At 40.6% G+C, this 27,008-nt stretch overlaps 1 long non-coding RNA gene across 1 annotated transcript; it reads left to right on the top strand.

The window, feature by feature from the left end:
* Positions 1-10,520: 10,520 nt before the first annotated feature.
* On the top strand, positions 10,521-16,206 carry LOC122783299. The gene is made up of 3 exons (XR_006362026.1): positions 10,521-10,627; positions 10,773-10,934; positions 16,005-16,206. It is a non-coding gene; the product is annotated as an uncharacterized LOC122783299 (long non-coding RNA).
* Positions 16,207-27,008: the final 10,802 nt, after the last annotated feature.

Here is a 27,008-nt window from a genome sequence, read left to right as displayed (position 1 = left end):
ACGAAACAACCCCCGGATCATGACACTGCCTCCACAGGCTTAGGCAGTAGATGACCTTTTTTTTAGGCCAGCTCAGTCACGTTGATCTGAGTTGTCTGTTTCAAGGTGTACTGTTCCATATCTGATGGTCAGACGTTTCCACGGCACAAAGTGTCGGCCCTGATGCCAGGGTGCAGATAAATTCTGCACGACTAACCCATCAGCCTGATTTACGCACAGTCTGGCCTGCCGCATCCTCATCTATCCTAATGCAGCACAGTGTGAGCCTGAAGCTTAACGCACAATGGACCTGGCTCCAGACTGCAAGATAAATAAAAACAACAGTGTCACCCCCCTCTAGCTCCTTGGCTAACCAGCCATATCTATGACATCTCTGTCTCCGTGGCCTTAAGCTCTAAACAAAAAACAACAACGGGGTCCTTTCATAGAATCGGGGACTAAACCGAGCTGTAGACTAACTTGATGTGTGAGTATAGATCTGATTGTAAAGATATCGGTGCAACTTCAAACCTGGCAATAAACCTGTCTCAGTGGTTCTGGTTCCAGTCTGACCATAAAATACAGGTCATACTCAGAGATAATGGAGAAATGAAATATCCCCAGCGGTTGCCAAACCACAATGTCCCCCACAGTTGTGCGTCTCTATTGATCCGATGTGCTAATCCCCATCCTCGCAGTGGACAGTATTGTCCCCGCACAATATCTGAGAGGGCTTTTCTATTTTGTGTCACTTCACCATAACACGGCGAGAGGCTCAGGAACAGACGAGGAGACTGAGACCATACTTCCTGCAACGTACGGTTGTGCAGATGCATGTACACGTTTTCTCTCTCTCTCTTGCTGACGTCACAAAGACCAGCCTTGACGTGGTCTTTGTGAGCAACAGGAACTTTTAACAATGATTCACCAGGCCAAAAGGCTCCACTAGATTTCTCACCTAAAGTGGGAAATTTACCAGAATTCATTTCCAACGCCCCGGTGATATATCTTGCATCTGCATGAAATAAGTTTCTTCATCCAATAATTTCTGTGGGAGTCCAGCGAGCACGGAAGTAAATACACCTACGGTTTGAGTCCATGTGGGCCGTACACGTAACAGCGAAAAATACGGTAACCATGGACACGTGTTTGAGGTTCTTTGAGGAGGCCTGGCTGGAGGCAAATACAACAGAGGGCAAACTCTGGAATGTGACATCAAGTATGCACGCGTGGACCGATGCAGACCCTCGTTAACGGGCGCACGTGTGCACGCGCGGACGTGCGACGCAGCTCTCCGATGACGCAGAATATGACGTGGTCCTGAATGCAAAGGGATATTTTCCTCATAAGTGAAGCCACGTCTTGTGCCAGTGAGTGATCACACACATTCTTTATGTTATATGAGGTAAAAAATGTGTGTCATGGACAAGAAAGGTGACAATTTGTGGGTTTGCAATGATTGGAATGCCCCAATTCATGTTTGTTTACTCGAGGTTTGTGGTGCCTTGACAGCAAAAGTAATGCACTGTTTCAAGTGCACCTAGCAAGTATTTCTGGAGGATGTCGAGAAGATAAATTTTGGGTTTATTTACCTCCTTCAATGAGAGCCACTTTAAAGCTGTAGGGCCTATAGTCTCTGCTTCTTTTCCCAGTTGTTGAACCAGTAAACGGTGGTGTTGACGTGTGTTCCCGACAAAGACAAAAGAAAGGATGCAACGTGTGGACGTGTGTCTGTGTGTGTGGTTGTGATTATATCAGCCTTTATGCGCAGGCAGGTCCGCTGACGTCAGTTGCCAAAGCAGCATCTGATGGAAAAAGAGGGTGGTGGGGGCCAGCCGGCCATTCATAAATGCAAATGCTAAAGGCTGTGTTGTGAGGGTGCATGGCTGATTCTAATGCATGACTCACTCTTTACTAATGACATCACGCGTTAAAAAAAGGAGCAATATTGTCTCGTATTATTCTCGTGTCGCGCTTGTATCGTCCTGACGAGCTCCAGATGTATTTACGCCGGAAAAGATCAAGTACTCAGACACACAAAGTTACATGAAATAGATGAAATACTGGTGTCTATGACAGGATAAAACATGTAGTTTTATCCATATTGATCGATATGTATATATATATATATATATATATATATATATATATATATATATATATATAATAAAAGTAAATTATATTTGTTGTTTCATCGCCCAGCCCTACCTTGAAATCCTGAAACCCTTGAGCAAACGTGTGTGTGCTCTTGTATGGGTATCTTTGAGGACATAAATTTTATCTGGTCCTCGTGACTTTAAAGGCTCTTTTTATGGATTAAGACTTGGTTTTATGGATAGGATTAGACTTAGGTCTAAGTTAGGGTAAGGGTGAGGATAAGGCTTTAGGGTTTAGCATTGATTGGTTAAGGTTAGGGTATGGGGCTAGGTAATGAGTGTCCTCACTACAAATGCTGGTGCGGAAAACAAGTTTCAATTGCTAAATGAATCCATTATGGAACCTCTTCATTATATTCCTCCTTGTTTTCGCCGTCTCCCCATCATCATCATCATCGTCCTCCACTCATTTTACCTGGATCTGTTCTCCTCTCATTCAATCTGAGAGGAGCCTATACTGTAGAAGCCGAGTGATTGGATTGAAATTAAAATAAGCTTTCTACCTAATGTTGCTGTCTCACACAGTGAGTAACGGTGGGGGGGTCGACCTGTTGAGCGCTGACATCAAGGCCATTAAGCCTGAGTAGACTACATTGGCAAGAAATGTGCTGATGACTGTTTTCAGGACCATGGACAGTACATCGTCCTCATCATCACAACTGAGAAGGAGGGATGAAAGGAGAGGAAAGGGGGTGGCCATTGGGGGGAGAGAGAGAGAGGGAGAGCTGGACATGTCATTAGGGATTAGCCCAGTTCCACAGCTTGAGGCTTTCCATTTCTGAGCGCTCTTGTCCTCACATCAACACACATAGATAGAAAGATAGAAAGATAGATAGATAGATAGATAGATAGATGGATAGATGGATAGATGGATAGATGGATAGATAGATTTCTGAGACAGCCCATTTAGACAGTGACCACATACACTCACCTGCAAATTATTACTTCTTTGAACGTCCCACCCTCTTAATATAGGGTCCCAGTCGCTCCTCTCCCTCTCTCTCTCTCTCTCTCTCTCTCTCTCTCACTCTCTCTCTCTTCCTGCTGCAGCTCCAGTGGTCCGGTGGGAGAAGCGACACCCGCCCTAAACTCTCTTCCCTCTGTGTCCTTCTCCTCCTCACACATGCACAACCTCACACCACTAAGGTGTAAACACCGCAGGGTCTCCCGACATTTGCGTCCACTCGCACTCTCCTCACTTTGACGCGTCTCTTGCCTTACAGTGGACGACGCGTTATAACGCCTATTATGCGCCACCGCTCGCGGGGAGGAGGGAGAGGAAGAAGAGAAAAAAAAATCTGCACAAAGGAAGACAACAAAAAGAGGGAGGATGTGAGGGAGGGGAAGACAGAGTGTGATGGGTGAGTTGTCGAGGGCAAAGGAGAGGACGTGCGATCGGGCTTTGCGATAGCGAGAGAACGAGACGAAGATGGAAAAGTGATGGAGGAAGAAAAAATAAAACACTCACTGTGTCACGGCCGGATTAAAGGATGCCCATGTCGGAAGCTGCAGTCGGTCGCCAGCATCAGCAGCAGCATCTCCGGGCAGCATCAGCTGGAGACAGCGAGGGAGGGAGAGAGGAAGAGGGAGGGAGAGGCTGATGATGTAAAACGCTTTAAATCATTCAGGAGCCCGCTGAATCACACGTGACCACCGACAAGTGTATTATTCATCCGGTTTGTTTCTTGGTCACGTCCGTCCCTGTCATTTTAACTCATCCAGGAACAATGTGCTCTTAATATGTGTGATATTAATTGATATTTATTGTCATTACATAATTACATAATTACTTATATGGAAAAATAACATTAAAATAACAGATGTGCTCACTTACATATGTATTTCAAGAAACGTACGATTGTTAAAAATTATTGTACAAAAATGATGAAAACACTATTACAAACATTATCACAAACTTCCATTTGAGAAGGGATGATATGGACTAAATACATATATATAATATATAAATATATGAAAAACTGTCTTTGTATCTGTTTAAACTCTTATACAAAAGGGAAAATGTTATATTACATATCTTAGAATGAATAGACCAGTCATTTATCAGTCATAAAGAATTCCATGCTGCTTAACTTACAAATATGTAGCCAAATCTCCTTGCAAACACTACCTCCTTTCATTTTATGTAACCTTTATTGAACCAGATAAAAAAGAAAGAAAGAAAGACAAAGAAAGGCAGCAGCACACGTCATAGTTCATAAAAACCGGGAGACAACAGTTCCAAAACAAACATTGAAATATAAGTGCGAGTAAATAGACAAATGAAGTGCAGGAGAACACAGACACTGTTCAGTGGATTCCCATTGTCTTTTAACGTGTGACATAATAGTTGATAATTGTTGTTCACTTTGGAGGATATTCCAAGCAGAGGTTGCAGAGAAACTGAAAGCTTTTTTTGTGCATTAATGTGCAGCAACCAAACCAAGAAGAGCCTTATAAAAGCAAATCTAATGTTCATAATGAGATGGTTGCATGGTCTATATCTATAAAACACATCCATCACTGTATTTGCTCCCAGTTTACCTGGTAATTGCTTTACAGTTCTGGGTAGGATCAATAGATAGTGAATCTAATGCCACATGGGGCTGCAGCAGCCTCACTGATAAGTAAAGTGAGCGGTATATAGGTCATGTCCTATGTCACATTTAATGATGTCAGATTTAGCCACCTCTTGGACATCGTAGAGACGTGTGACATTTTCCACAAATGCAATGACTTGAGGGCGATCTTGGGGAACATTGCATCAGTGTGGGTTCTCTCTCACATCTGCTATTGCTACATCTGCTATTCTTCTCCAGATGCAGTGGCAGTGACAAAGGCTTATTGCTAAATTATTGAGCTTGTGCTCTTCTGCAATATTCAGACAATGGCCATGTTATTTATCATGTTAGTTCTGTATGTGTATACTTAATATCGTAGGGCTGAGGCTTCCTGATCGATACAAATAAAAGTGGCAAGTTAAATTCAGGACTCAATTGACTGTCAAAACCATTAAAAAACACAAAGCACTGTTTTATTTCAAAATGTCTTTTATCTTTTATTAAGCCAGAAAAAAGTCCCCCTGAGATTAAGAACCTATTTTTAGTGCTGGCCAAGACAGATTTTGTTGTTGTTGTTGTTGTTGTTTTGGAATACAAAATAATTTGATACAAATAAGGTACACTAATGGTCTATATATGTGCAGTATATGTCTGGAAATCTTTTAAACCTGGATTTATAAAAGGGGGGAACTTTTAACTATCTTTAAACCAATCAGTTACATGATCTGATTGCTAAAATAAATGTTGAGTGCTGTCCCAAGTTTTAAAAAGGGCCACTACAAACTTTAAAGCAGAACAACAAGAAGTTTTTTTTACCATAATGGAACAGCTTTGGAATACATTTATAAGTGGAAAAAAACAGCCTTGCAAGATCAGGGACCTGGAGTACTAGGATTCAGGGGGTCTCGTGAATTCTTGGGTGTCACAGGAAACACAAATTGCTTCAGCGCTGACTTTTTACAGCAGTGAGGATAAAGCGGTAGACGATGGATGGATGTTTAGGGTGGTGTCGTAAAAATATTTGCTCCAAAACTGTAGGGAGAGGTGAGAAAGCAACCAGCCAGAACGATGAATGCATGTTGTAGCACTGCACCAGATGTGGCACATTGCTGGCAAAAAATAGAGCAGACACAGACGGAATGTTGGGGTTCACCCCAGTCTTACCACTGATAATCATTGGAGCTGAAGCTGATGAAAATGTAATGCAGAATCATTCCATTTGGGAGTGAATGCCAACTAAGCACATTCTCAGAGGCAAAGGGCCTGTGTTACCTCGGATTAAAAAGGCTTTGACCAGTGGGGATGGGGTACGTATACTGTAATATAGTGATACTGGTTCAGTGTCAGGTGAAACGCGTCATGCTGTGCTTCCTCTTTGTGTTTGACAGCATCACGGAGGCAGTTCTGTTGTTGTCCAGCTCAGACACTCTGCTTTTTCGACTGTTAAATGTCACAAAACCCTGCAGTCGACTCTGCTGTGTGAGTGTGTGTGTGTGTGTGTGTGCGCGTGTGTGTGTGTGAGAGAGATGACTCACTATCACTGTTCCCTGAGCAGAGAAACATCTGCGAGACCTTTGGGCCACTACCCATAATTCAATGTGCGATGCAGTCACGAGGCTACAGGCCATGAGTGACCTCTCAGAACTGCCAGATCTTAACCTGCATTAATGGACACGCATGCATTTCCACACTCTGCTTGCTTATACTCCAGAACGTCGCTCAGTCAATCCCTCTACCACATATCAAGGAGAGGTTTTTGCCATAAAGCAATAATTTATCCAAAAACAAAATTTGCCTAAGGCAATATTTTCATCTCTTAAATACTCTGCCATTATTGACACAGTCATTTCAAAGATGCAAGGTTTCCCCAGGAGTGGCAATAGAGCCTAAGGGAGGTGCAGAAGACTACTTCTTTCTCAAATCTCTTGATTTACATTAGGCCGAACGGTTATTATGAATTATTGCACTGTCTGCGCATGTACAGGCACCTGTCTCGCTAAAATAAATGTCTGTTGCAACTCATCGTCCTTTCGCATGTGTGAATCCATTAAATCCCATATAGCCACGGTGCATCTAATCTGTCTAGCCATATCTCATCATAATAAATACTTTATAATCAAACACTATGAAAACTCTATATCCAGCTCAATAGCCTCTCTTCCATCCATGTCACTGGTCATGTATTATTCAGTGCCGTCTCCATAAGTAGCCGTTCCTCCCTCTCCGCTGCTCCCTCTGCCACAGCGGTGGCACAGGAGGATCCAGAGGAGGGAACTAACAGGAGGGAACTTTTTAATGGGATGAAAACCAAAAAGGAGGGAAAAGGTCAAAATATAAATGACATCAGGGGAAATGTGGATGAGTAGACAGATAGATAGATAGATAGATAGATAGATAGATAGATAGATAGATAGATAGATAGATAGATAGATAGACAGATAGACAGATAGATAGATAGATAGATAGATAGATAGACACACAGATAGAAGTCCTCAGTTTTCTCAGCAGGTGGAGGCATTGTTGTGCAGGTTAACTCCCTCAAAAATGAACAGTAAATCACACATATTATCACGCATGCTAATACCAATGCCATACCAATATACAAAGATGTCAAACAATTCCCCTTTGCAGAAATGATAGATAAGCTTTTGCATGAAAATTCAATCCACCTAAATAAGGGACAATGAACCTGTTAAAGTGTTAATGAAGCGCACAGAGTCACACACGGCTCTAATTGGCAGTGCTGCGAGTTTATGTCATGGTTGATGAAGTCTCTTTGAGGCATAGCAGGATCCCATCCCATGATCCTCAGCAGCTTTATTGCAGTCGGCCGTTCCCACAGGTGTTCCAACCGTGGATGGACTCATTACTGATAGACTCTACTGGCCACCCACACACACACACACACACACACACACACACACAGAACAAACCCAATAAACTGCAGGAGCAGAAGAGCAGGAGCAGACAAACAGCTCTGGACAGCTGGATTCAAACCAGCCTTTATTAGTCTGTGTGTGTGCACATGTTTTAAATTTACAACTGTGTATCAGTTGTTGTATGTGTGAGTGTCAGTGTATTTTTTCTTCATGTAGGAAGGTGTTTATATGGGACGTATATGTGTCAGCCGTGATTAACATCACGCCGTTCTTCCACCTAGGGCACGAGAGAGAGCTGGCTTCCACCCAGCATATTAGTCTGACTAATGGTTCCCCTCGTGGCAATAATTCAGACCAGCGGAAACTACAGAGCCTGTTCACTCCTTAAAATGTTCCACGGGCAAAGGAGGCGGTGTAGGAAAGAGAGATGGAGATTTAAAATTGTGGTGGGGGAAAAAACACAAGCACACCTCTAATGGTGCAGAGCATTTAGTGGCTTCCTCTCGTTTTTGATTTATATTGATGAATAAAAAAAAGAAAGTGTGAATTAGAGGAGGAATCATTGCTTATTTAATCTTTCATGAAGGCAGCTATGCACTTGTTATTGTATACCTGCAGTGCACTGTATCTACTGCGGTGGTTAACAAGCTTTTTTATGTTGCAGCTCTACTATTTACCATCCTCCATCTCTCTCTGTCTGTCTGTCTGTCTCTTATTGTAGCTATTCCTGGGACACTGCATTGATTTCCATTCATTTTGACAGGCTAAATAAAGCATTGTCCCTCACCTTAACCATATCTAGTTAATGCTAAACCCTAATCTAATCTAATCTAAACCTATCCAATGTTTTAATCTCTACTGGCTGAGTTTTTATCCCAGAGAAGGTCCTAAAGAAGCGAAAAATTCAAGTCTATTTCCATCCACTCGGTTCACCTTTAAATGCAGCACAGTCAGATCTTTAAGAGACGATAAGACTGACCTCATTTCATGGCAGATGATGAGGAGTTGTTGTACATTTTGTGTGCACTGGGGTTTATTGAGCAAGGGAGTCTTTAAAGTCATTCAACTAGTGTGTGTGTGTGTGTGAGAGAGAGAAATGTCAGGTTCATGTTAATTGCCTTCAACAGAAATGGTATCAGTGATACCACAGACATCGGGGGTAGCCATGGTAACAGTATGTGTGTGAAGATGTTTGTGTGTGTGTGTGTGTGTGTTTTATATTCGAATATGCGCTATTTTTTCTATGGCAGGAGCATTTTGTAAATGATATCATCATCAAATATTATCCACATAGTAAATCATTTGGCACAAATATCACTCTGGAAGTGTTGGTTGCAGGTTCAACACATTTTACTGTAACATAATATGTCATACACACACACACAGGGATAATGATCAACTAAGTAGACGTTAGATTAATGTGTTAGATGTGACGGGGACACATTTGTTTTCCTGAAAAGGTCAAGAGAACACATTTTAAAATGATGAAAATATTGAATTCAACCAATGTTGTGTAGGAGCCGTTTCAGTGCACAGCAAATACATTTTTGGTGAAAGAGGATAATTACTCCTAAATGAATCCATATTTCTGTTAAGATATTACACCAGGACCAATGATATCACATTTCAAAATCCAATAAATGTCTCAGTTACATGCGGCCTCATGAATGTCTATGTATCTGTGTGGGTTTCATGTGCACATTGTATTTATTTATTTTGTTCTACCAAACATTGAACTGTTGTCTTAAATATTTTTACATACAGACTATATGCTATTGATAGGTCACAATCCCACAGAGCAAAGCTGTGGATTGAAGTGTCAGCATACATCTGTCACAGATCTCTGTGTAAACTCACTTTGGAGTAGATTGGATCACACAATAAAACACTGATGAGTTCTCTCCAGACTTTCTTCCCAAAGTGTGTCCGTAATCTCCAAACCCAGATTTTTCTCCCGTCTTGTTTTTATTAAAGAGGAATCAATAGGTTTAATAGATCTTAGGGTAAAACGATTAAGAAAAAAGGGGTGATGCGTGTATTTGAGCATTATAACGCCAACACTGTACGGCAGCATTTGCACCTGTGTGACGTGTGATAATGGGCGTGTCTGCTACAGAATTTACAGCCATCATTCACCACTTTCACCTGGAGAAATTGACCATTATCCTCTCATGCACACATCAGTCCCTTCATGTTCTTCCTCAGATACTCTGTCTCTCCCTCTCCCCCTCTGTTTGCCCTCATTCACACATACACATATCACCATGGAGATGGAAGGATGGAAGGGTGGGCAATGTTACACTTTATGAAAATGCAGCTTCTTCTTGTTTTCATTATATCTGACTCCCTCTGACACTCTGTTTTATGATAACAGAGAGATAAAAAAGAAAGAAAGATGGTATTTGCCCATTAATGAAATCCACCCAAGGCCAACAATGACTAATTCAGTGTTTACTCAGAGTGATGGCACAATGTCCTCTACATACACCATGTACACACAACTCAAATATTACCTTCTTTGAACAGTAATTGATGCTGGGTTATTATGGAATTTCCATCAATTTTACATGCACGTATTAAAAATCATGTGCACACAGAACATTCTGCCTGTCAGTGAAATCAGGGGATTACGTTCAATTCTTAGGAGCTTCTTTGAATGTTGACGTCCATCCTCCAAAGTTTTGGAGAACGATCTGCCAAACCTCTGACCAAGATGGACTGCGTGGAATTATATGTGGTTCTTATTTCGAATTATCCATTTTGAAGTCCAGTATACTTGACGAGAACACACACAGGGAAGGCGTGTGTTAAGGACCATCGGCATGTTAATACGTCAAGTTAGCAACTGTGTGTAGCTATCATCAACGTGACCGTTCATCATTTCCGGTTTAAACGGAAGTTTTATTTTGAAAGTCCGTATCTGTGTGTTTTGATGCGGAAAAGTACGATGAATTCAGAGGAGGATAAACATTGCAAAGCATAAGTAGATAACGCATTTAACAGATAACAGTTATTACTATTATTATTATTAGCACCAGTCAATAGTGGCAACAAGGTAAATATTGTTTTGTGTCTTTAATTTAATGGCTAGCTATGTGGACTTTTGTGTCCGCTAGCAGTGGTGGAGAGCCATCTGCTATCACTGCTATGTTATTTGCCACGGAAATGCTAATGTTGTGTTTTTTCTGTCTAATTTCAAGCTCTTACGTTGGTCTTTCAAGATCAATTCAACTTGTTGACCATCAGTTCACCTCCCACTTTCTTTGACTGGATGCTACAGCGTGTCAGAACGCTGATCAAATGACTCAGGCTGTAAGAGGACTTTCAAAGGGTCACGTTTCATGAAAATAACAAAACAAAATGTAAGTAATAACCCATAGTAAGACATAAAGTGTCATAGAAGTAATACAAATATCATAGTAGAATGTCACGCAAGTAAAATGCCAGATAAAGTGGCAAAACTTATAGTAATGTAAGACATGGAAATATTATTTTACAAAATCTCATGGTATAGTGAAGCATGTGCAATATGAAGCAATATGAGATACTACTGTTTCGTAAGATATACAAATGTCATAGTAGAGTAAGGCATAAAATTGTTAAACTATAGTAAAGCATAACGTGTCATAGCACAATAAAACATAAACATGTAATCCAATTTTCATAGATGCAGAGTGGACATTATTCCAGATTATTCCTGCAGTTTTCTGGTGTCTGTATCTTTCTGAAAAACGTAACCTCCTCTTACTTCTGAAAAAAGGTAGACATCACAACAAAAGCATATAAAATAAACAATATATTAAAGTCAGTTAAAGTTGGTTTAAATCCGCTGCCCCTAAATCTTGTGCTGTGGGTAATTTTATTGAAATTGAAAAAACATAACACACATAAATATAATCTGCTGCAGAGCTTATTTTTTCACTGTTGTTGTTATAATCTATAACGCTCCATCTAGGGAAAGTAAGTGAATTAACAACCTTTAAAGACCATTTGGCTCTAAACAGGGTAGCTTCAGCTGCCCTAAACTCAAACTTTGGGATTCTCTTTTGCATGAGCAATTTTTTAATCATATCTTAGTTTCATTTGCTTTAAAGGCCAATAAAATGTAGGTGATAAAAGGTAATAAAATGTGTGATTTAAAGATCTCCGCCCTCCTACATTTGAACAGTCAATTTTCTTCCTATACACTCTGCAGTATGTCATCTTTGTCCTGTTTGTATTATTTCACAAAAGGTCAGATGTTCCTTATCTTGATCAGTGATTTGCAGCTTTAAAGGTTGGACAAGATTTAAGGACACACGCGCATTCATACTTAAACACACACACACACAAAGAGAAGGGCTTGTTCAACATCTGCCTCTCAGGCCTATGTCCACCCCTAACCAGGTGCATGAGGATAAACAAAGAGCTGTCAGGATCTCATTACAGTGAACAGAATCATAGCGCAAACAGCCATTTTCTCTTTTTCTGTTTCCCCCACTCTCTTTGTATCCCTCTCTCGCTTGTCTGTGTTTCCCTCCCCCGGTGACATATCATCCTCCGTTGTTATGGTGGTGTTACGGTTCACTTCTGTCATCTTTCCCTGACCATGTGCACAGATATAAAGACAGCAACCTGATAGAGCTGCCTCCAATAGACCCAAAATGAAGCAACTGTAGCTGATCAGATCCCAGTGCTGCAAACAGGCTATGAATAAATGATGTTGTGGACTTTAGCTGGAGAGGAGATGACGTGGAACAACCTAACACAAACAAGAAAAAGTCAAAAGGAGGTGTTAAATGGAGAGCAGGGAAAATGTATATTCTCTGTCCCAGAATAGGCGAGTCAAAGTAACATCAACTCGTATTTTAGCAACATGTTGATCACACAGTAGCTGGTGTTCACCACAGCTCCAAAGCATATACATTCTGTCTTCTTTAGCCCCGAGGAAACATCAGAAGCGGAATCCAAATGAACTGCTCAGTCAACAGAGACAGGAAGAGGACACTTATGGCCATGCCCGAGGTGAAGGGAATGCACTGTGAGGGTCAAAGTTTAAATTTGAACTAATGAACACGGGTATGCAGTTTTAAAATTCTTTTTAAATGGATGTAGTTCTCTAATATTTTACATTCTCACTCTGCAGGGTGGGGGGATGCAGTTGTAATATAGGAGACCGCTATTCCGTTATAGAGAAATAATAGTGTGTTGGTTTTTGTTTAATGAAGTCTTTCCCAGCACTCACCAGGTGCTTTTTGTGCTCAAACCTACCCACATTATGGTTATCATCATACTCAATTTAGCTACAAGAAAGCTGTTGGAGCACCGTCATGTGACATCTCTACATAAGAGATATCATTTTTGTGGTTTACAGAAACATGATGCCACTAGGTTATATAAGCAAAAGGATCAGAAGACATTGGCACATTGGCACAGTAGTTGTATAGTAGTTTTACTTAGAAACACAAATGCAACAAATGTGCAAATGTGACTGACAGACAGACACACACACACACTGTAACGTGTGTGGGTGTAATTGTTTATCTGTCTCTTGTAATCCCAGATGACGATGAGGTAAACGCTCTGTCCAGGCAACACCATCACTTCCAGGACTCCGTGTTCTTCACACTGATGATAGTTCTTCATGACGTGATCTGGGGTTGCTGTCCGGCTGCAGAATCCATTGTCTAGATTCCAGATAGTTTAGAGCTGAACAGCCATTCACTATTAACATGTGGACATGAGGGAGGAAACCAGAGAAATCCCATGCACACTCAGGGAGAACATGCAAACAGGGACACAAACCAGAAACCTTCTTGCTGTGAGGCAACAGAACTAGCTGTGAGCGCCACTGTGTGGGCCCAGGTACATATATGACTCATTTCACAATTCAATAATGTCACAGCAACAGAAATATAATCAAATCATCTCTTTTTTTTGTCTTTAGTTTTGTCCTTCTGTAAATCATATTTGCGGCGGCAACCTTGGGATTATATTTAATTCTGCTGCACGCGCCTGCACATTTTTAGTTTTCCACATATATCATTCTAATCCTACCTGTGAATATTGCACCTCTTTTGTCTGTCATTTTGCCTTTGCTGTATATTAATGCTGTTATACTGTATATATATGTAAAATATTCTATTGATAAATTGGTTCTCTGTTATAGAACTTTCATCATGTCATAGCAGCCCTCAAACTGGTTAAGATGTTCTATTGAAGCTGGGATGATGTAGGTTTGACTTTACTACTTGGGTTTAAATTGAAAAAAAGAGGGAGAAAAAAAATCATACAATTGAATTTAAAACAGGCTCTGTAATGGAAGTCCTCTCCTACTGAATTGAGTCCAGATCTCGACTTGGTTCCCCACCATGGACACCAGCCTGACTAATCTAATAATCCAGTTAAATCAACCATTTCATTGGATAATGCAGCAGGAAATGATTAACATATTGGGACACAGGGGTCAAGTGACGGGAGTGCAGGAAATAACTCTTATTCACTCAGTGTCTCAGTGCAAGTGTGTGTGTGTGTGAGAGAGAGAGAGAGAGAGAGTTATAAAGGCTTTGAAAGAATAGAAACACCACAGGGTGACCCTTAGATCAAATCAACTCTTGAAATGGGCTCTATCTAAACCAAAACCAGATGACAAGGATCAGCTTACACTGATTGAGACATGACTTACAGCTCAGTGTGTGCATGTGCGCATATCTCTTTGTTCTCTATACACACAAATATTGCTGTTTTGGGGCAAAAAACAAATAGACCCTGTGTTGATTCTTTCGCTCAGGAATGGAGAAAAGAAACAGTTATTTTATGACTGGCATTCTTCTTCAAAAACAAACAGTGGGGCCTTGGGTCGTAAAATTACGTACACAAAACCTTTTTTCCCTGAAAATGTGCAGGTCGAATCCTTCTCGAGTTGGCCTGAGGCGGGGGAATAAAGTCAAAATTTTGGAGCGGAAAACCCTTCAATATCCCAGAGTCAAAAATATCTGTGGTGAATAGATTTCCATGAAGCACCTCCGTGAAGTTGAATTCAAACTCTTACTGATGCTAAGTCCACAAGTCAGCCGGTGGAGTACATCTCCTGAGATGGTATCGTGCCTTCAAGTTGAGAGGTCAAAGCACACGTTGGAATGCATCACGAGGGAGGGAGTTTGAAACTGAAACGGTATCTTACACTTATCACTTTGCTCAGTAGAACGGCTCTATTTCTGATCCTTCCAGTGCTACTTCAAGCAGCTGCCTGATATACATCGTAAAACCGCCGGGACCAGACGTAGCACAACACACGACCTGCCAACATAACCAGCCTCTTTTCATGTCCACATAAGCCAGCAGCACATGTGTCGGATCACACATCACACTCTCACGCACGCCCACACCAGCCCTCTAAGAAATGTATTTATAAGCAGAAGAAGAAGAAAAAAACCCACTCATAATTATACAATGGACAAAAATAATAAAAGTACTCTTGCGTGTCAATAACACACAAAAACACACCCACACACAGAGGACAAGCGTTAAAATAGAGCCTGCCAAGTTGAGATGCTATCACCACTGCTGAGTGCTAGATTCCTCACGAATACATACTGAAGGCAAAAGAGCATTATTACACTCCAGCACTGGCTCAAGAGCCATGGTTGCTTATCAAGATTGTGGTGTAATTTACTGTATTAAGTTGAAATCATTGGCTCATTTATTTGTCCTCTTTGAAGAGAAATCAAACTGCATATGTCTGATGCAGCTCCAAAGTGGATTTGACAAAGAGTGAATTAGAGTCAAAATCGCTTAAAAGAAACTTCACATCATGTAAATAGGAGCTGTTATCTGCTTTGTGTTGAAAGTATGTGTTTCATTTGTGGATTGTGCGGACAGACATCATATGTCAAATATAACCCTTTAACACCTAAGCCTCAAAATGTCTGTCTGCACTTTTTTTTGTTGCTGCTTATTTGAACCATAACCGTTAAAATAGTGTATTACCAATTTAAAATGAAGAAAACACTGTAGTTGTACACCAGATTTCGCTCAGTGTTAGCAACCTTTACCTTTTAAAATTGACTTTAACAATTCAAATTCAAGGTTTTTTGAAAGAAATGTGGAATCAGACTTAGAGGGATGCAATTGCATTTGGATTACATTAAGGTTAATGCTATATCAATTGAAAATGTTGCAGGACTGTTGCTAAATTTCTCAAAATACACAATCACACACACTAATACCCCGCGTTACTCCATGCACAAATACACTATATACAAAGATTTAAAGTTAGTCTGCAGCAGCAGCATAGAATTAGTGCAACAATAATGCATTGTATATGTCAAGGGAGCAAAATCTCTATATAGCTAGTGTGAAATGTAACGTGTGTAAATCAATACAATGTTCACCAAGGTATCTTTTTTCTTCTTCTTTTTTAACTTTTACTTGTATTTTCCCATTTTCTGTAGTGGGAGTACGGAACCAGTGCAAGAGAGAGGAGAGGTGGAGGCCTACACTGGAGAGAAGAGGAATGAAGGTTGGTAGGAGCGAGACCTGTGTGTAAATGACAGTGAGACAGGTGGTGTGGTTTAATACCTGGGGTCAACCATCTTTGGACAGTGCACAAGAGAGGGGAAGAAGAGAATGCAGACAGGGTGGCGTGGGTGGAGATGAGTGACGGAAGGATAGCAGCAAAAGTGAAAGGGAAGGTGGACAAGACGGTAGTGACACCTGCTTCGATGTATGGCTAAGACACAGTGGCGCTGTCTAAAAGACAGGACGCGGCGCTGGAGGTGAAGATGCTGAGATTAGAAATTTGCACATCGTGGCTCAGGTCGAACAGTTTGGAAACAAAGTACGCGAGTCAAGGTTGAGATGGGATAGTGGAGGAGGGATAGTGATTATATTGGACAAGGGATGTTGAGGTTGGAGCTGCCAGGGGGGATAAAGGAAAGGAATGAGGACATGAGGACTCTTGGTGTAACAGAAGAAGGGCACAAGAGAGAAGACAAGATGGAGGCAGAGGATCTGCTGTGGCAACCCCCAAAGGGAGAAGCCGCAAGAAGAAGAGAACTTGCGTTGCTGAATGTGCACATACCTGCCTCGACACTGAGATTGCTCAGTCTGATTAGAAGCTGGACGGTTTACTTAAGCTGCAAAAGGCTGTAGTCATCTTACAAAGACAAAATACACCACAACTGCCAGTGAGATACTGGATATGGGACACACACACACATACACACACATACAATCATAGGGGTAAGGCATAATACATCAGCATAGATACAAGGTTTTCAGTTTATCTGTAAATTAACGTAAATGTCATTAAAGCCATAGCCAAATAAGTTCACAAAGTGCTGATTAAGCCTCACTGCTCCACGCGTGTTTATAGAACTGCACTGTTATTTATAACATATTTATACAAGCGGCAGCAGAGATTGTTCATAAAATTATACTGATATCAACTTTAAATATAGTATAATAATAATGGTGATGATATGAACGATAATAATAATAGTAGCCTTGAGACTGGATCTGGATCCTGCAAGCTGCAAGATGAGGACAGAGACAGAGAGACAGAGAGAGAGGACAGCAAACTAGGGACAGAGAAGAAGAAGGTTAATGACATGAAATGAAGTCATATTCATACCCCAAAGTGTGAGAGAGTGAATGCACCACAGGAATTCCCCCAGCAGTCTAGGTCTATAGCAGCATAACTAAGAGATGGCTCAGGTTTCCCTGATGCAAGAAATGCATAGTGCAACCCTGTAGTAAAGAAGTAGTGGACTTGGTCATGTGGGCATAATGTCATGTAGTGACACCTTTCCTCTGGGGGGGTGACAGTCACACACTGTAGCTTTAAGTTTATTTTAACTTAAGGACAATTGAAAGCCGAGGCACTGCGATATAGTGCTGGTTACATTAAAATGAAGACAGCTGCTCTGAGTGAATATGCTGTAGCAGGTATAACTGAATGAAAGCAGCGCGGGATTGTAAAACAGCAAGTTTTGTGAAGATTGAGGAGATTGTGAAACAGATGGCGAGGATTTGATGAGTGAAAGGGTATGTAGTGAGAGAAGAAAGGAAAAATGGAATTCAGAGAGGATGACGGTGATCACAGCCTCCTGGGAGTCAGAACACTTTGTGCAGATTAAAAAAGATCTGGACCAAACCCATTCACCACACCAAAGCATGTTTTTTTGCTAATTTTCATGTTTTAATGTAAGAATAATGCAAGAAGTTCAGCCAATATTTTTTTCTTTTCCTGTGGCTGTGTGGGAGTGCGTGTGAGTGGGAGTGTTGGAAGCAACTACTGTTGTATGGTATGTTCAAAATGAATGTTTACAGGGAGGGGCTCAGCCTTTGATCCAGTGTAAAAGACAGCCAGACGTTGGGTGAGTAGAGAGGATGAACCAAGAGGTGGATAACAAAGTAATGGGATAGAGAGAGGGATAACAAAGAGAAAGAGAGAGAGAGACCGTGGGGGCCAAAATAAGCAAGGCCACTGTGTGTGTGTGTGTGTGTGTGTCCGTCCTCTCTCTCTCTCTCATGTGTGCCAAGTACACAGTAGTAAAAACATGTTTTGGATTTGAGTGCTGTGCTCATGGTGAGCATGCTGAGATAAGCACACACACATACACACTGACCCGAATGAAGCCGAATGAAGAAACACATGATCTGCTATGATACATTCCTCAGGCAAGTACTACAATCTAAAATGTAACATAAAGGTTCATTTCAAATGACTTACCGGAGGTCAAACATCCTTTTCCTCGTGGAGAGTCAGTGGTAACACTGTCCTCGCATGTAAGGATTGTGACATTTCTGATGTCTGTTAATTCAATTAGGTCTCTCACACGCCATGTTGACATCCGTCCGTCTTTCTAGGTTTTCAGTGCTCTCCTTTATCCTCATACTGTCTCAGTCCAACTAAATACAGTACCTCACATTGTCTGCAACATAATCTTCTCTCACGCTCCATCTCACTGCTCAGGGCAGCAAGGGCTTTGTTGGTCGGATGAGAGAGCACAGTAAGCCACTGTCACGATCGGATCACAAGTGCTATACTGTCTTAGAACTTCATTTGAACATTTTGTCTGCTTAATTTATGCCCTGACTCTTCTCAATGCACTTAGTTGAGCCCCTTTTCCATATATGGTCCCACCTCGTCTTGGGCGGAGTCATCACCTGCATTAAACTGCCCTGACTTTCGTTCTACATGCGACACACACTGACTAGTGACTTGTAAAGCAGTTGTTTTCATTAACTGAATCATTAAAATCAGTTAATTAAAAGGATTTGTTCAGTACTTCCTCCATGACCGGAGCATAGACTCCATCTGACGCAGTCACTGGACTGAAATACAGCAGCAGGGTTTGTGATTTCCCTCGTAACAGTTGGAGATTAACCCACGTTTTTAGGATTGAAGTCTTTTTAACTGATCTACAGTTCGGCATTGTTCGGTTTAATTCTTGTGTCCGACGTCTCTCTCTGTCACGGCACTCTGACCAATCGGTGGCCGGCAGTCTGGCGATGTCACGCATAGTATTGCCTTAGCTCAGCAGGTACTAAAAAAAAGTACCAGGTGCCATCACTAGTGGAAATGCAAAATAACCGTGCCGAGGAGAGGTGAGTCGAGCCGGTGGAAACACACCATTAGTCAGCTTCCCTTTAGAACTTTCAGCTGTTTTTCACAGCCTTCATCATGTCTTGCATTTACAGCCACACTCCGTCCTGCGCCCTTTCCACCAGATGAACAGGCTTTATGTGCAACAGGTGATCAGAGGCAATTTCTCCATCAGTGAGATTAGATTAGACACACTCAAATCACTTAAATCTCTCCCACCTGACAACACAGGCAGGTAGGAACCAAAAACACGAGGGGTGTAAATAAAAACATTTATTCACATTAAAATAATCACCCATATTATTCATATGCACACACAGATTAACTACTATAGCATATAAAATATAAGCTTAATTTATATAATCACGTGCAACTGAAAAAGGGCATCATAAATTAATTAACCAAACATTATTATCCATAACCAAGGTTACATTAGATTACATTAGCCAGAAACACAAAAAGGAAAAACAGTAGAAATACCAGCAGAGGGCAGCGTCGGTCCACATAAACACACCACCATTCACTACTAGTGGTTGATCAACAGAGATCTGGACTTTGTACTGTAGAAAAACAGGCAAAAGTGGTAGAAAATGAATGAATGTAGGTTAGTGTGCAAGTATGACTTGAACATTTCACAATAATCCCTCCCCTGGCTATAGTTTTCCAGCATTGTGGTAAAAAAAGAAGAGAGCGTTCTTGCATAAATCCCCCTGGATATCTGGCCTGTGACTGCGTGAGCGTCGTAGACATCTAGAACACTCTAATGTTTATCACTGAGCACAGAGAAGGAGACTCAGCCACTCGCTGACCTCTGCTTCACACAGAGACACACACCCGAACCGGTGTTTATTATTGTTTGCGGGCGGATTGGCAGCTTGACAGTGGAAAGGGCAGAGAGCAGTTTTTGCTATCAGTGTGCAACACCCACCTACCACTTGAAAACCGAACGCAATGACATTTTGTACATTGTGATTCCATGCAAAGACACAGCATGGCCTCTGGTGATGGATCTTTCCTGTCAGAGAACAATACCCTGGTCCACATTTGGTAGAAGCAAGTGTCCGCACTCACAGCGCCCCCATTGTTTTCCCCTATGTATCCTTTCTCATGTGCAGTCATTTGTATCGTGAATATAATCCTCATTTCTGAAAATCTCCTCTTCACTTGTGCTTGTAAAGAAACTCATGATCTTAGGTAAAGGATAGACATTATATTCTATTTATGTACCGTAAGTACATGCACACATACTCACGCACACAGAGAGCAGACAGTCTGCTGGCTGTCTTGCTGCCACAAAAACAGGATTTGGAAACAATGATTCAGAGCTGCTCTGAGGATTATCCAGGCTATCGCTTCGCCAGTACTGCTTTACTCACACCCTGAAATGCATGAAGCAAAAAGGAAAACGTCCAAAACGTCACGACGACACACTGTGCATACGTTTACATCCCTGTCGACGCTGCTTTCTTCATATTTTACCACTGATTTTGTGAAACGTGAGAGTGAGCCATTCTCTAAGCTGGAGTTCGACTTGAAATCAAAACTCTGAATTAGTGCATTTGTTGCGTAAACTCATTATTACGTCATCCACTGGAGTGGTTTTTTAATGCCTCTGGACCACATTATTTTGGATTTGAGGATGGAGCTGGTTGAAGACACAAGCAAAAACCGGAAGGTCACTTGCATTATCTATTTTATGCTCAAATGGATCATAAAAAGCTATTTTATGGATCGAGACCTTACATTCCTTAGGACATGTTACCTGGTGGTTAAACTGAAAGGTGGGGAAAACCACTGGAGCTGCCCCCTGATGGCCATTCAAGAGAATACAGGTGCCAGTCACTGCTGGTTTGACAGAAGAGGCCAGAAGGACACTAAAAGCATTTCTCTGTAGAGAAGATATTTTTTGTTCTTTCCAACTGGCTTCTCATGGGAGGTTTGCCTTCAAGGCGCATGGTTAATGTTGTGAAATGATTCGTTTTGACTCAAGACTATTTTAATCTTTTCCTGAACCTAGTTTTGTTGCCTAAATCTAACCAGACCTGAACAGTAACCTGGGGCTAGAAAGCTTTTCTTCCTACAATTTAGACTTTCTGACAGAAATACCTGAAGGCAAACATCTCGTATGAGCTAGTATTTTTGAAGTGGCTGCTCTTCCCTGGATATTTCTGAATAACAAACTAGCTGCTGCATCACCTTAAATGTTAGTGTTGTTAATGTTGGTGATGAAAACTTGACCTGTTCAGTTTTTTGGCATAGTAATGGAACCAAAGGAGGATAAATAGGCAAAGAAAAAGATGCCGTATCAGGATTGTTATTTGTCAACAAAGGGCTGTTGCTCTTTCTACAAATTACACTTTTAGGTCCATTTTATCTATATTTGAATGATTAAATAACAGATATGTTTGTGTTGTGTTTGTTACACGTTTTACCCTTTGCCCATTTTTTTCAGACACTGTGGCACCATCTGGTGTACTGGAGCAAAACTGCATACATGTACATGGAGTCTCTTAAATTGTATGCACTTTTGAACACACAGACACACAATAAAGAATAAGGTGTTGAAAACATCTTGCTCTGCTTTACTACAACGTCACTTACGTCCGTCTTCTTTCCGCTGTTTTGGCATCACTCAAACACACACACACACTCACACATACAGAGACGGTCCACAGTGGTCTGGCCTAGCCCACAATCCCCCAGGGCTTTAACCTGTGATCCGGGAGAACTGCGCTCTGTGTAAGGCTGTTTTCATAACCGTTCCCAGTCTCCTGTCCACAAACACACAGAACATGTGCAGCACATTACACGCAACTAAAACAGTGTTATTGCGGACATGAACAACTGCATGCACACAGATATCAATTTGAGTTCAGTTTATATGAGTCTAATCTTCAAACCCACTGCACCACATTGTCGTCTCACATGTTAGGCCAACGTTTGCCTGTGTTAGAGGTGTTATGAAGTTATTTTTGAGTATTTTTAAAGATGAAATCGATTCAACAATTTGCCGCTGTGTGTTAGTCGCTGTTGTTTTCCGTCCGTTAGGAGCAGAGGTCGTGAGGCCCCTCTGAAGTGGCTCCTTTATTATTTTATTTAAATTTTTCTCTTTCAACCTCTTATTTATAGACCAATGCGAGAAATAAAAGTGTTTTAAACCTTTAGCGGCAAGCATATCGCTGACGATACGTTTGCACAAGCACAATTTGCATTACCTTGGTTACGCAACAGTTTGTGCTATCGGCAAAATCCCAACGGTTTCTTAAAGCGGAGACGTTGCACATCAAAGCAAACATGTAGTTATTACTGTCATTTCACCTTGTGCTATTTCAGGAAGCAAAAGAATCAGCGTCTTTGTCGCCAGAGAGGAGAGCGTGGGAAGAACACCTGTACATAGTTTCCATTTTTTGGCCTGTTTTTGCATATTGAGAGACAAAGAAACATTGAATGACAGGAATAAATTGTGTTTCATTTCAAATTTCACACGCAAAATCTGTTGTTCGTGTACAACTGCAGTGTTTAAATTGTTAAAACAGCATTTTAACATGCAGTTAATTGTAGGTAACTGCCAGATATTGGAAGTTATTCTGGAATGGGCAAAAGCACTTAGTTACAGGACATTCTCTGGTGCTTTTATGGTTAAAATAAGCAAATGCTTTGACATTTTCAGTCTCTCAATGTTTCTTTGTCTCTTAATATGCAAAAACATCCAAATGAATGGAAACTATGAACCGGTGTTCTTCCCACAAGACACTGACTTCCTGAAACAGCATAATGTGCAATTATTGTAATAACCACATGTTTGCTTTGACGTGGCAACCTCTCAGCTTTCAGAAACCGAAATTCTTTGCCAATTGAACAAACTGTTTTGTAACTAAGGTAAAGCGAAATGTTCTTGTGCAAACGTGTCATCAGCGATACACTCAGTCTAAAGGATTCATTATAACTTCATTTGCTTATTTTATTTTTTAAATATTCAATTGTTGTACATGTGATTGTAACCTCTTGTTATTCTCATTATTATTATTACTAATATTAAAGAGAGTGGAGAGTGTGAGCAAACCTACTTTGCGAATATCAGTGAAGCACATATTTCATTTGATTTCATTTTAGCGTGCACACATTCCACCAATTTTAAAACCACTGCACTTGCTCCCTGTTTCTTTAAGAATCAATTTTAAGATTATTTTATCAGTTTTTAAAGTTCTTCATGGTCTCATCCCCACTTATTATTCAGAAGATATGAAACCTGAAGAACTCTCAGGTCTTCAGGTTTCTCAGCCTTTTATTTAGGACCAACCTTTTCTTGTTTATCTTATCTTTTGCTGCTTATAATACTTTATTTATTTACTTACTTACGTTTATGTACTCATTTACTTTTATCTATTTTGTTTTGTCTGTTACTACTTACGTTTTTATTCTTCTTTTACCTCCTGTTCTTATTACCCATTAGTACTTAAGTCAGTGTTTTCCCTCCCGGCTGTCTGTGAGTTCCTCGATAGCATTTCCCTCACTTCTTTATTTCTTCTTTTCCTCACTTCCTCATTACTACTTTTTTTTTAATGCATAATAGCAGTCATATGTCGGTTGGGACGGCTGTCGTTTTCCATCTCCTTGTGTGAAAAAGTGCTACATTAATAAAGATCGATTGATTCATTGACTGATTAACATGCTCCCGTGTTCATTTGACATACTTAATATACATTTAGCACATTTGTGTTGAAAGGAAGTACAAACAAAAATGTTATTCCCCCAGATGAAGAAGCCCTTCTCATCTGGTTTGAATAATGACCCGGCCCAACCCGCCTCCTATCGGCTCCTTCTTACGGTCATCTCCACAGTCAACTTCCACATGTTAAACACAACCCTACAAACACTGTAGGTCACACATTCTCAAGGAAGTTCAAAGCTGAGCCAGAGGGAAGCAGGTGGCCAGAATCAACACAACGCATTTTGTCCAGGGGTCTGACAGGCTACTGCCATTCAACCTTCACACATATATATATATATATATATACAGATAAATATGTATATATATATGTACAGTATATATATATATATATATATATACATATACATATATATATATATATATATATATATATATATATATATATACAGTATTTACGTACTGTATTTAGCCTTCATACGGGACATGTGTGTGTGTCTGGAGCAGTGTTTTCCCCGACCTACTGTCCTCTACCAAAAATCTAATGATTTCAAACTGGTTAATCTGCCTTCAAATGCCAGTCAGAAGTCTGGCGGCTTCATCATTTGGATAAACAAGTCTTGAGCTCTGTTTAAGGGCCTGTAAAACCGTTTGTCAATCCCTGCTCCACTCCACCACTGAGCTTCGACCGAGCTCAACAGATGCCAGTGTTACACTGAAGCTCCTGATGTTCTTCTGTAATGAATATGGAAAAAGGCCTGAATTGGATATTGATTCTGTCTGGAGTTGGTTATAATATTACTCTACGTATCAGTGATGGATAAAAAGACAGACGTGAAAAGGCTGGAGCATTTCCAACAGCAGAAACTCAGTGCGATCAAATGGCAAGAACTCGTCTCCAATGAATCTGTCCTTGCGCGAGCCAATCTCCCCAGCATCGAGTGCAATGGCGCGAAATCGCCTCCGCTGGGCAGGACACGTCATAAGAATGTCCACGACCCGACTAACATTCTAATATGTTTTAAGATGTTCTTGCTGTGAGGCAACGGTACTAACCACTGCGCCACCATGCCGCCCTGAAACTACTCCAGACAGAGGCGTAAACACCAGCAATCTCAAGGTGCCCAACCGGTCTTATAGGTTTTCTGTGACTCCAAGACAAGCGCCAGAACAGGTCTGACCCGCTTTCTCGCCCCCTCACCTCACCCCACTTCACAGTCAGCACACACACAAACACGCACATCAAATGCTGCTATAAGGTGGGGTCACCTGACTAATTAGTTAGTAGAAGATCATTAAAACTGTGTGCTGTGGGTAGCTTTTAAACCAGATATGGGCAAAACCCCACAATGATATGAGACTCTAAATAGGAGTATAGCTGTTATAAATAATACATTAAAAAAAAATTATAAATATAAATAAAGAAAAATCTAAAATCTTAGAAATAAAAGACACTTTTAAAAATTGGTCTAATATTTGAGAAATCCAAGGCTTCCAAGTTGTTGGTTTGTTTTGTTTTTTAAAACAGTGGGTATACTACTACTTGTTTAAAAGAAGAGGAAATAAAGCCTGATGTAAGACTGCTGTGTACAATAATAAGAATATTGGGACCAATAGTCTCCCATTCACTATTTCACTTTGCACATTCACAATTTTAGTTCTCACATTCACTATTTCACTTTGCACATTTCCAATTTTAGCTCTCACATACACTCTTGTGTAAAGGCATTTAGATGTTGTTCTATATGTGTTTAATCTGTGTACCTTTTTCTGTTTTGTTTTTTAATGTGTCCATTGGATTTTGTCATGTTAACAAATAACATAGCAAATTCTACATTGAACATCTTATTTTTTTCCCCTGGCCCCCCTCCCATTTCCATCCCCCTTTTCCCCTTACTGGTACATATATTTTTAAAGATATGTATAAAAACATCCACATAGAGACATTTATAAACACATATACACACACATACAAACTAAAATAAATAAATAAAATAATAATAATAAAAAATAATATGCATATATATATATATATACATACAGTATATACATATTTAGATACTCATCAAAGTACAGCAAGAAAATCAAAACTTCAAAAGCGAATGAATAAATGAAATAAAATACAATAAAATAAGTAAATAAACCTACATATAAATGGAAATTTTATTGAAAGGTATATAAAAATCCAAAGGTGAAGTAACGAATGAAAAATGATAGTGATTACATTTTGTTCATCAGCAACTATGTCTTATTTCGGTATCACTATTTAATTATCTATATCTGCTGTATTCAAATGCTCAATCAGATTACCCCATACTCCCTCAAATTTGTCCAGTCTTTGTTTTAGGTTATACATTATTTTCTCACTGGGGATGCAGGAGGTCAGTTTACTAAGCCAAAGTGAGGGTAGAGGTGCATCTTCGCTCTTCCATTTGAGAGCTATGCATTTATTGGCTATTGGCAGAGCTAACCTTGGTTCGGATGGTATATTTATATTAGTTACCTTGGATATGGTTTTAAGTATTTTTCCCCAGTAATTGGACAGTTGTGAACAAGACCAGAACATGTGAAAAAGAGAGCCAACTTCAGATTTACACCTTGGACAGTTTCGAGAGATTGTCTGACTTACATTATACAGCCTTTCCGGGGTGTAATAAATTCTGTGTATCAAATTGTATTGAGTTAGTATGTGTTTACTATTAAAGGAAAAGCGTTGGCCCTTTTCACATAACTCGATCCAATCACGCCTTTCTGCGTGGAGTTTGCATGTTCTCCCTGTGTGTGCGGGGGTTCTCTCCGGGTTCTCCGGCTTCCTCCCACAGTCCAAAAATATGCAATGTGGGGATTAGGTAAATTGGACACTCTAAATTGACCATAGGAGTGAGTGTGAGCGTGAATGGTTGTTTGTCTCTAGTTGTGTGTGTGGCCCTGCGATGGACTGGCGAACTGTCCAGGGTGAACCCCACCTATCGCCCGATGTAGCTGAGATTGGCACAGCACCCCCCGCGACCCTCTGGTGGAGGATAAAGCGGTTAGATGATGACTGACTGACTGACTATACTAGGACTTTTTTGACTGATTTTGGACAACATACTAACCTATGACTTTTTTGACTGATTTTTGACGACATACTAACCAATTTCTTTTTTGACTGATTTTGGATGACATACTATACTA

This window comes from Solea senegalensis, linkage group LG16 (genome assembly GCF_019176455.1).
Source record: "Solea senegalensis isolate Sse05_10M linkage group LG16, IFAPA_SoseM_1, whole genome shotgun sequence".
In the NCBI taxonomy this organism is placed as follows: domain Eukaryota; kingdom Metazoa; phylum Chordata; class Actinopteri; order Pleuronectiformes; family Soleidae; genus Solea; species Solea senegalensis.
The sequence above is the reverse complement of the archived record's forward strand: the minus strand, read 5'-3'. Positions and strand labels throughout refer to the sequence as shown.